General features: G+C 39.8%; 1 pseudogene; it reads left to right on the top strand.

The window, feature by feature from the left end:
- Positions 1–1,910: 1,910 nt before the first annotated feature.
- On the top strand, positions 1,911–2,383 carry LOC130857741 (60S ribosomal protein L23a-like; annotated as a pseudogene).
- Positions 2,384–12,240: the final 9,857 nt, after the last annotated feature.

Here is a 12,240-nt window from a genome sequence, read left to right as displayed (position 1 = left end):
GGCAAGATGGAAGCCAGCGACTTTCTGTAGTCTCTATTTTTGCCCTATTTTATTTGTTAGAAGTAAGTCACTAAATCCAATCTACACTCAAGGGGAGGGATAACACAAGAGTGCTAGTAGCAGTAGGATGTTTGGGGGTAATCTTAGAGGCTGCCTACTATATCCAAGTGCATTTTCGTCTAGTAAGTTGGCTGACTAGTTTCTACTCGAGTCGTGAATTGGTATGGCCCTACCTGGGATCTCACACCACTTGGAATTTTATGTTCCCCATATGTTCATCCTCTGTGCTTTCTGTCATGACTACACCTTGTCATTCCCTCTCCTTGTCCCACACCTTCACTCACAGCAGACATGACTTTCTAGTCCCTTCATCCTTTCTTTTTTAAAGATTTGTTTTATCAAAAAACAAAAACAAACAAAAAAAAGATTTGTTTTATTATTTATTTATTTATTCATTTTTTATTTTTGGCTGTGTTGGGTCTTCGTTGCTATGCACGGGCTTTCTGTAGTTGTGGCGAGCAGGGGCTACTCTTCGTTGCGGTGCACAGGCTTCTCATTGCAGTGGCTTCTCTTGTTGCAGAGCATGGGCTCTAGGTGCGTGGGCTTCAGTAGTTGCGGCACACAGGCTCAATAGTTGTGGCTCACGGGCTTAGTTGCTCTGCGGCATGTGGGATCTTCCTGGAGCAGGGATTGAACCCTTGTCCCCTGCATTGGCAGGTGGATTCTTAACCACTGTGCCACCTAGGAAGCCCTTCACGCATTATTTTTTGTCCCTCTTGTCTCAGAGGAATAGGTGCTGATCTTCCTTTCTGGGTCTAAACTCTTCACGTGTCTTTGTATTCCATCCTATCCCACTTCTTCTCTGGCTTTGCTCCATCAGTTCCTCTCTCTCTGTATTGCCTCTTTCCCTTCAGCTTACAAATATGTCCACAGTAAAAGCAACATTGACTCAGTTATTGCCTCAAGCTACTACTTCATCACTTTCTTTTTACCACTAAGTTGATTTTTAAATTTATTTTAATTTTCAAACATATAGAAAAGTAGAATACCATAATGGACACCTATATTCTTGCACCCAGATTTAACAGTTGACCATATTTGCTTCATCTTTCTTTTCCTGAAATATTAAATCAAATTATAGACATCTTGACATTTTACCCCTAAATATTTTAGAATGCATCTCTCAAAAATATCATTAGTACAATTAGCCAAACTAAAAATAATGCCTTCATTTTATGTAACAGATCATATTTAAATTTTCCCAATAGCCTCAAAAAATGTGTTTTACAGCTATCTTTTTCAAATAAAATTCAATTAAAGACCATGAGTTGCTTAGGATGCTGTATGAAAATTCTCTTTTGATTTCAATTGTGCTTCCCACCCTCTTTTTATGTCATTGAGTTTGTGAAGAGACTGGGCCGGTTGTCCCTATCTAATGTCCCACTTTCTGGATTTGTCTGAGTGTTTATCTTTTGGTGTCATTAGGGGTTCCTCTACCCCTGTATTTTCTATAAACTGGAGATGAGATATAAAGACTAATTTCATATTGAGCATTTCTGTTGGGAATATTCGTAGTTGGTGCTGTGTGCTTTATATCGCATCACATTTTATACACATAACTTCTGACTGTCTCACTTTCAGTGATGCTAACGTTAATTACTGAGTTAAGGAGGCAGCAGCCAGATCTTCCTGCTAAGTTACATTTTTTTTTCATTGCAATCAGTAAATAACCAGTGCATGGAGTGATACTTTGGGCCCATGTAATGCAAAGACGTTTTTAAGACTCTCATATTGCTGCCTTTTACCCCATTCCCTAATTCTTCTTTCCCGCCTAGAATGAAACTCTTCTGTTGTAGGTCACTAGTGACTTCCTTATCACCAAAACCAAGAGCCTTTGGCTTTTGATGAATATGGTGCTGAAAGCAAAGAAGGAAGCCCCTGCTCTTTATGCTCTTAAATCCAAAATCAAAGCAAAGGCTTTGAAGGTGAGGAAGGCAGTGATGAAAAGTGTCCACAGCCACAATAAAAGAGAAGAAAGGAACGTCATCCACCTCCCAACAGCCTAAAACACTGCAGCTCAGAAAGCACCCCAAAAATCCTCAGATGAGCACACCCAGGAGAAACAAGCTTGACCACTACGCCGTCATCAAGATCACCCTGGCCAGTGAGTCAGCCATAAAGAAGACAGAAGACAACACACACTTGTGCTTATTGTGGACATCAAGGTCAACAAGCACCAGATCAAACAGGCTATGAAGAAGCTCTATGACATTGATATGGCCAAGGTCAACACTCTCATCAGGTCTACTGGAGAGAAAAAGGCATATGTTCCACTGGCTCCTATGATGCCTTGAATGTTGCCAACAAAATTGGGATCATCTAAACTGAGTCCAGCTGGCTAATTCTAAATATATTTTTTCACCCATGTTTTAAAAATAAACAATAATAAAAACCAAGAGACTTTGTTCATCTTCCTTGAGCTTTCTGAAATATTTTATATTATTACATCTTTTTGAAGACTGTCTTTTCCCCTTTCTTTCATAAAGTTTCCTATTTCAAGTACCTCTTCTAACTGTTTATTTACATCTTTATTGAATGTTTTCATTGAACCGTAAAAAGGGTCATAGTTCTGCTCTTGGTCTTCAACTTGGTCTCTACACGGTCCACTTTAGTAATCTTACCTACATTCATAGCTTAAGCAGATTCCTAAAAAAGTGTGCACATCTAGGTTGACATTCTATAGCTTTTTGACATTTCCACCTGGAGTCCTATCAAGTATAACTTAAACTCAACCAACTTAAAGTCATCTTTCTCTTTACCTCCATCCTCCCAATATAGAAGTTTTGATTATTTCAATGTTTATGTTTACATTGTTATGCTCATGTAAATATTGTTCACTGCTGAGACATATAGTGTATTTTAACCACACTTACTTTCATATAATGTAATAACTATAATAAAAATTACCTTGTTTTTATGTTTGCTTTATTTTCTACATACTCATCATGATTTATCCTTTTCCTCTCCCCACACCTGTAAAATTCCTATGTATTTAAACACATCAGGTGATTGATTAGTTTCAGGGTTTTTTCCCCACTTATAAATAGCCCTTCACGGGAATTCCCTGGTGGCCCAGTGGTTAGGACTCCATGCTTCCACTGCAGGGGGCACAGGTTCGATCCCTGGTTGGGGAACGAAGATCCCACAAGCTGAGGAGTGTGGCCAAAAAATAAAGAAATAAATATCCCTTCTGGAGGCTTCCATCCTCCTGCTCCAACCTGTGACAGACTGCTTTCTAGCCTTGTTGCACAGCTGGCCACCTGTGACTTCTGATAATTTCCTTCTTCTCCCTCCTGTGTACGATCTTCCTTTCCTGCTTTCCATACATGCCTGTTTCCTGGTTTCTATCATTTGTTTTGGTGGAATAATTTCTCCAATAGCTTCCTTAGAAGGGATGCTTGGAGGTAAATTTTTTGAGGTCTTGTGTACCTGAAATATTTTTATTCTACCTTTACATATGCTTGGGAGTTTGTGTAGCATTCTAGAGTGGAAATTTACTTTCCTGGCAATTTTGAAGTCACTCTTTCATTATCTTCCAACTTCCAGTATTGCTATGAGAAATCTAATGCCATTTTGTTTTTCCTTCCTGCACGATCTGTTTTCTTTCTCTACAATATTTTAGGATTTCATATCAATTGATTCCTGTAAATTTTCTTTAACTATATGTTTGATTTTACTGTCCATTTTTATCTGTTCTCTCTTTCTGAAACTCCTTTTAATTGGATGCTGTTTCCTCTCTTGATTTTTTAATTTTATTTTCCTTTCTTTCCTCTCTTTTACTCTTTTAGATATATTTTCACTGTTATTTTCCAAATCTTCTATTGAATTTTCTATTTCTGCTCTCACATTCTTAATATTTGCAAAGTTTTATAGTTTTCCAAATGTTCCTTTTAATAGCATCCTATTCTTATTTCAAAGATGCAGTATTTTCTCTTATTTTTCTATGAATATTAATTATAATCATAGCATTTATGCTTTCTTCTGCTCTGTATGTTATTTCTATTCCTTGTGAATTCATTTTTAAGTGTTTGGGGATTTTCTATATTTTATATTAGAGTCTATCTTCCAATCTCTGGTGACCCTTAGTGATCTCTTGATATTTGAGTTAAGCAATAAATGGGACTTCCCTGGTGACACAGTGGTTAAGAATGTCCCCAGTGCAGGGAACACAGCTTTGATTGCTGGTCCAGAAAGATCCCACATGCCGCAGAGCAGCAAAGCCCATATGCTGCAACTACTGAGCCTGTGCTCTAGAGCCTGTGAGCCACACCTACTGAGCCCACGTGCTACAACTACTAAAGTCCGAGTCCCTAGAGCCCATGCTCCGCAAAAAGAGAAGCCACCGCACTAACAACAAAGAGCAGCCCTCGAGCACCAGAGCTAGAGAAAGCCCACGTGCAGCAAGGAAGACCCAAAGCAGCGGCCCCCGGACAAACAACTAAATACATTTTAAAATTTAAAAAAAAGAGTGAGGTAATAAAAAGTCCATTAGAACCTCTGTGTATGGGCAAGTTGATTAGATGGGGCTCAGGATGTTTACTTGTTCTTTCTCCTCAAGTATTTTCTCCTGGGAAGTCAGTATCCATAAGTGAATACTCTTATCTTCAACCTGAGGATGAGGTACTGTAAGCCTGTGAGGCACTGTTTAGAGCCAATAATATAAATGGCTGGGGACCTCAGTGTTCAATACGTAAACTTTCACTGAATCCCTAATAGTCTCAGAGTCCAGAGCCTTTCTGGTTCAACCTCTCCAGATAGTAAACATCCTTTATTCTGCAAGGAAGAGTATATCAGTCATGGTATTGATATTAAGGAAACAGAAACCAATCTAGATTTTTTTAAGAGATTTAATTCAAGACATAAAGAGCTTACAAATTCATTGGAAGGGCTTGAGGAGAAGGCTATCTTAGGCCTCCAGGAGGCTAAGTTATGAAACAGACCAAAAGTACCTGTGTTCCAAGGCTCGTGAAGCCATCAATGCTGTGCTGCAGCTGCACCTCCAGTTCCTCAAATCTAAGACCTAGAATTTAGCAGAAAAACTCATTGTCTCCATATCCATGCTGGCTGGAGGCAATGCTCAAAGGAACAAGAAGATGGCCTACTTCTAATTTCTATCTTCCACATCTAATGCATTTCAGTTTTGGGATCCAGTTCATAACTGAAAACTAGATGTAAAGGAGTCTGGGAATTTTTTTTTTTCTTAACTTTCCAGCCAGCCTCTGCATACCAGAAGGATTAGAAGAGTTGTTGATCAAGGCAATCTGTGAAATCTACCAAAGCAGGGCAAGGGCAGTGAAGGGAAACTGGAGTTCTAACCATTTCGTATACCTGAGATTTCTAGGTCCTGCGGCAGGAATCAGCAGGCTTCCCCTAGGCTTTCCCCTCTGCAGGCACATTGCAGAATAGAGAACATGAAACCCAGCAGTTACTACCCCTTTATATGCTTTCCATCTCAAGATTTCATCGCTCTCTCTCATCTACTGCTGCCTCATTTTACATTCTGTTGTACTTATTAGTGTGTAGTTTTTAAGTTCTCATTTTTATTAGAGTTTTGGGAGAAAGAAGAATAAAGATCTTTTCAAATCTACCAGATGATTCTCAAACTTTGTTCCACAGATACATCCGAGTGATAGGATATTCTCCCATGTGCCTGTGTGGAAGATTAGGGTGACATTGAGATATACTAGCATACCAGAGTGCAGGTACTAATAATTTTTATTTATTTATTATTTTTTTAATTAATTAATTTAATTTATTTATTGGTTGCATTGGGTTTTCATTGCTGCACACGGGCTTTCTCTAGTTGTTATGAGTGGGGGCTACTCTTCATTGTGGTGGGCGGGCTCCTCATTGTGGTGGCTTCTCTTGTTGTAGAGCATGGGCTCTAGGCGTGTGGGCTTCAATAGTTGTGGCACACAGCTCAATGGTTTCAGCACACAGGCTCAACAGTTGTGGCTCACAGGCTTAGTTTCTCCGTGGCATGTGGGATCTTCTCAGAGCAGGGCTTGAACCCGTGTCCCCTGCATTGGCAGGTGGATTCTTAACCACTGCGCCACCTAGAAAGTTCCTAATAACTTTTAAAACTCCCTCAGTAATTCTGATAAGCTCTGCCAATACCACCGCTTTTGTGTTAGTTATTCATTGCAGTATACCATATTACTCCATATTACTCTACGATGTGATAACGCAAAACGATAAACATTATCTCACAACAACAAATATTGTCTCAGTTTCTGTGGGTCAGGAATCTGGAATTGGATTATGTGGGTGTCTGTGGTTCAGGGTCTTTTATGAGGCTCAAATTAAGTTGTTGGGCAGGGCTGCAGTCTTCTTAAGGCTTCACTGGGAGAGAATTTGCTTCCAAACTCACTTACAAGGCTGTTAGCAAGCCTCGGTCCTTGCTAGCTGTTGGCCTGAGAAGTCAGTTCCTTGTCACATGGACTTTTCAATAGGGATGCTCGTGACAGGGCAGGTAAAGATTCAAGAGCGAAAAAGTGAGTGAGCCCCCAAGACAGAAACCACAGTTTCTTTATAACCTAATCTTGGAGGTGCCAGCCCATCATTTCTGTAATATTGTCTATTCATTAGAAGTGAGTCACTAAATTCAGTCCACACTCAAGAGGAGGAGATTACACAAGGACATGAATACCAGGAATCAGGGAGCATTAGGGGCCACCTTAGAGCTGCCTACCATATCCACATGCATCAATACTTTCCTCCAGTTGGAAACTCACTGTTTTTAATGTTTTGCTTTTGACCTTTCTGAAGTAATACTCCTTTCCTGTACCACCCTAGATCAGATGCACACCATCTCCTTCTTGGAGATGGGTAGAATCTAATTGGCCATATTATAATAGAGGTCATACAAGAGAGAGTTAAAGTACAGTATTTGGAGTAAAAAAGACCTGGATTTGAGGAATGGCTGTACCATCTCTCTGCTGTATGAATGAATGGTATATTGTCTTTATGAATGGTATATTGTCTCTGACCTTCAGTTTTCTTTCCTAAAAAAAATTAGGATAATGAGACTGCCTCATAAAGTTATTGTAAGCATTATATGAAATAATGCATATGAAGTAGTCTTTTTTTTTTTTTGGCTGTGCTGCATGGCTTGCAGAATTTCAGTTCCCCGACCAAAGATTGAACCAGGGCCCTCGCCAGTGAAAGTACAGAGCCCTAACCACTAGACAACTAGGGAATTCCCATGAAGTAGTTAACATAATCTCTTTTTCTTAATAAACATATTTGCTTCCAGACTCCCTTTTCCAAGCTAATCTGCATTACTACTGCCAGTTTATTTCTCTGTAACATTTTTGACCAAATTATTCCCGTATCAAAACCTATTAACTGAAGTTAAAACTCCTGAGCATCCCTTTCAAATTCTTCAATATACAGCTTCAACCTTCCTTTTGACCCTTCTCTCCCTGTTCATCCCTCCATTTGTCCTGTTTTTCTTGGTTTTCTCTGGCTGCGTCGAGTCTTTGTTACCGTGCGCAGGCTTTCTCTAGTTGCAGAGAGCGGGGGCTACTCTTCGCTGTGTTGTGCTGGCTTCTCATTGTGGTGGCTTCTCTTGTTGCGTCTTTCAACCCACCCCTGCTGGATGCCCTTTTCGGAACCTCCCTTATGTTCGCTACCATCATGAGTTATTATTATTCATGAGCTTTTCCCCGTGTGTGACCACAGGACCCTTAGCCATTTTCTAAAGTAGATTTCAGATTCGACCCTCTCCTAGAAATCTCCCTGCCTACCTCAGTCAGAAGCGATCTCTTTCTGGCCTAAGTCCCAGGATATTTAGTAAACTACCTTAGGGCAACATTTTTGTTAATGAGCAAATGAATGCGGCGCTTCACCATCAGTAAGGATCATCTTCAAAACGAGATTCTACAAGGCAGAAATAGAGACACAGATGTAGAGCACAAATGTATGGACACCAAAAAGGGAAAGGGGGCGGGGGGGGGGCGGGGGGATGAACTGGGAGACTGGGATTGACATATATACACTGATACGTATAAAATAGACAACGAATAAGAACCTGCTGTACAGCACAGGGAACTTTATTTCACTTCACTGTACAGTGGAGACGAACACAACATTGTAAAACAACTATACTCCAATTAAAAAAAAAAGTCCAGCAAGATTCTAGGGTCTTCTCTGACAGTCCAGTGGTTAAGATTCTTTGCTTCCAACGCAGGGTGCTTGGATTCAGTGGACCCCTGGTCAGAGAGCTAAGATCCCATATGCTCAGGGCGTGGCCAAAAACCAAAAAAAAAAACAAAAAACCAAACTAGATTCTAGGGGGAATTCCCTGGCAGTCCAGTGGTTAGGACTCCACACTTTCACCGTGGAGGGCCTGGGTTCATTCCCTATTCTAGCAACTAGTTCCCACAGGCTGCATGCAGCGTGGCAGGGGCCAGGATGGGGGGAACCCTATATTCTAAACTCCCAGAGGACAGAGTTCACATCTTATACTTCCTTCTATTCTCTACAGCACCCAGTGGGTGAATAGAGGGGGTCAAGAGTGGACGGGGAAATATATTGTAGAATGGAAAACTGCATAAACCAAAAGTGATTCCAGGAAACCATCCTGGATCGTCTGGAAATGGGCTGCCTGGACCACGCGCTCTTCTGTCTCACCAGGAAGAGGAGCTACACTCAACTTCCCACATGTGCCTGTCAGTTTCCTGTTTGCTCTCAGAACCATCTTCCACCCTTTCCCTGCTCTGTGCTGTATCACAGGGAACTATGTCATCCAGGATCGCTTACACTTTGGCTTTTTGGTTGCTTCAGACAGTTTTCATATTGTTGTTTGGCTATAGTTCATCATTTTCATTGTTGCAAAATATTCCATTGCATGCAGGTAACAAGTGTATGTATTTATTCTATTATTAACGGACATTTGAGTTTCTAGTTTGGGTCTATTATTAATAATGCTGTCATGAACACTCTCTTACGTGTCTCTTGTAAAAATGTATGTTAGCACTTATTTCTTGGGTTTCTATCCAGGACTGGAATCTCTGGGTGAAGGGCATGTGTATATCTAGTATTTAGTACATATTTCAAATATCCAAAGTTGTTCCGGCAGTGTATGAGAGCGCCTGATGCTCTCACTCCTCCTCGCCAAGGCTTGGTATTGTTAGATTTTAAAATTTTTTGCAAATCTGATAGTTACGAGAAGAGAGCTCATTCCACTTAATTCACTGATTGCTAGTGAGGTTGAGTCCCTTTTCTTAGGTTTATTGGTTATGTGTTTCTTCTGTGAAGTCATTATTCATATCCTTGGCTAGTTTTTCAGTTGTTTTTATATTTCCTTTGGTATGTAGCAGTACTTTACATATTCTGGATATTATACTTCATTAGTTATACTGATTTCTCTCAGCAACTATTTATTGGGCACTTACTATGCTCAAAGGATACAGCAGGGAACAATACAGACCAGAAAAACCCCTCTTAGTTCATGAAGCTTACATTCTAGTATAGGGGGAGAAACAATAAACACAATAAATAAGCAAAGCTGAATTAAATTTTATACACTTTATGATAAATGCTATCGAGAGAATAAAGCAGGGAAAGGGGTTAGGGAATTCTGGGAAAGGGATGAAATTTAAAATAAAGTGGTCAAGGGAATTCCCCGGTGGTCCAGCGGTTGGGACTCTATGCTTCCACTGCAGGGGAACTGTGATCCCACAAGGATAGTGGCTCGGCCAATAAATAAATAAAATAAAATACAGTGGTCAAGGGGGGTGATTTTTGAGTATAACCCTGAGGGAAGTGAGGAAACAGGCCACAGAGAAGTGTGGGGGAAGAGCATCTTAGATAGAATAATAAATGCAAAGGTCCTGCAGGTGGAACATAAATGGTGTGTTCGAGGAACAGCAAAGAGGCCAGTGTGGCCAAAGCTGAACGAGGAAAATGCGTCACAGGACAGGAGATTTGCTTTTTGTTTCGGTTTTGGGTTTTTTTGTTTTTTGTTTTTTTTTTTTGATAAGAACACATTTTTAAAAAATTTTTATTGGCTTATAGTTGATTTACAATGTTGTGTGAGTTTGTGCTCTACAGCAAAGTGAATCAGTTATATATATATACATATAGCCACTCTTTTTTCTTTTTTTAGATTCTTTTCTCATATAGACCATTACAGAGTATTGAGTAGAGTTTCCTGTGCTGTGCAGCAGCTTCTTAGTAGTTATCTGTTTTATATATAGTACTGTGCATATGTCAGTACCAATCTTCGTATTTATCTCTCCCGCACCATACCCGGTAACCACGAATTTATTTTCTACATCTGTGACTCTACTTCTGTTCTGTAAATTAGTTCATTTGTAGTTTTTTTTTTAGATTCCACATATAAATGATATTATATGATATTTGTCTTTCTGTGTCTGACTTACTTCACTCAGTATGACAATCTCTAGATCCATCCATGCTGCAAACGGCATTATTTTGTTCTTTTTTATGGCTGAGTAATATTTCATGTATATACAAGGGTGAATCAAAAATTATCCATTCTCTGGTTATAGTAAAACTTCTGTTGGCTGCACTGTCTTATCAACGCTTTCCATTCAAGGCTACTGTCTCCCCAGTCACTGCTACGCAGGGGTGAATGTGTTACATCAGTTCATTTCTAACTGTGGTGTGAGCAAAAATGGATGTCCCACTTATGATTTGCACCAAAGGAGAACAGTGTCCAGCGATTCATCTTTTTGTGGTCTGAGGGTGTACCTGGTGCCGTTACTTATCGAAGACTGTGTACTATACGGAGAAAGTGTTTTGTTGCGAAGAAGTGTGTATGAATGGATAGAGATGCTTATTGAAGAGCTAAAGCCTAAACTTCAGATTAAATGCAGAGGACTGCTCTCCAAGGGTTTTGTGATCTTGCATGGCAATGCACATTTGCACACTTCTGCCCACACTGTTAACACTGCAAAAACTTTGTTTTGAGGTGTTAAAGCATCCTCCCTATAGTCCTGATGTTGCTCCACTGGACTTTCACCTGTTTGTTCCCCTGAAAGCAGCCCTACGAGGACAAAGATTCACTTCTGATGAAGAAGTGAAGACAGTGGTGCATTTGTGGCTCGCAGCTCAGTCTAAAACACTTTTTAATGAGGGAATATGAAATCTTGCTGACAGATGGACAAAGTGTATTGAAAAGCAAGGAGATTATGTCAGAAAATGATGTATTTGTCTTTTCTAGAAGTTAATTAAAATAAAGTCTACAGCCAGAGTGTGGATAATTTTTGACTCACCCTCACATGTACCACATCTTCTTTATCCATTCCTCTGTTGATGAACATTAGGTTGCTTCCATGCCATGGCTATTGTGAATAGTGCTGCAACGAACATTGGGGTGCATGTACTTTTTGAATTATGGTTTTCACCAGGAATATGCCTAGGGGTGGGATTTGCTGTGTCATATGGTAGTTCTATTTTTAGTTTTTTAAGGAACCTCCATACTGTTCTCCAAGACATGAGATTTGAACATTAAGGTGGAGAAGGTATGTGTGCATGTAAAGGATGTTTGCAGACTATTATAAGGACTTGACTTTTACTCTTGGTGAGGTGGGAAGCCATTTGAGAAAAGGAAAGATTTGAGCAGAGTGACACAATCTGACTTACTGTTTTAAAAAGCCCACTCTGAGGACAAGGGCAGGAGTAAACTGAGTGGCTTTCAGAATAATCTAGATGAAAGATAATGGTGGATGGCGTTAAGGTGATATTGATGTGGTAAAAAGTGATTAGAAAAAACTAAAGTAGAATCCATGAGTAACTATGACCTAGTTGAGGTTGGGTAGCATTTATTGGATAGTTATTGATTAATTTTTGTTTTCTTACACTAGAAGAACTTTCTCTGGTAATGCTTAGGAGCTGATACTCTGGATGGAGAAAGCAAAAATGATCAAGCCATTGGCAGGAATTGGTATGGCTATAACAGTAAACACGCAAAAATGGTAATGGCTTGGGGCAAAGGTGGTACCAATGAAGTTTGCAAAATCTGGATTTATTTTGAGAGTATAACTAACAAGACTTAAGCAAAAGTGACAAATGAGGAGTGACTAGGGTTTTTTTTTTGTCCTAGGAGGTTAGAGTTTCCATAAGTTGACAGTGAAAAAAACTTCAAGAAGACCAGATTTGGTAGAGAAGATCAGGAGCTCATTTTCGGAGTACTGAGTTTGAGTTGCTTTT

Source organism: Hippopotamus amphibius, chromosome 7, assembly GCF_030028045.1.
Source record: "Hippopotamus amphibius kiboko isolate mHipAmp2 chromosome 7, mHipAmp2.hap2, whole genome shotgun sequence".
Taxonomy (NCBI): domain Eukaryota; kingdom Metazoa; phylum Chordata; class Mammalia; order Artiodactyla; family Hippopotamidae; genus Hippopotamus; species Hippopotamus amphibius.
Note: the sequence above shows the minus strand (reverse complement) of the source record. Positions and strands in the feature narration are given on the sequence as shown.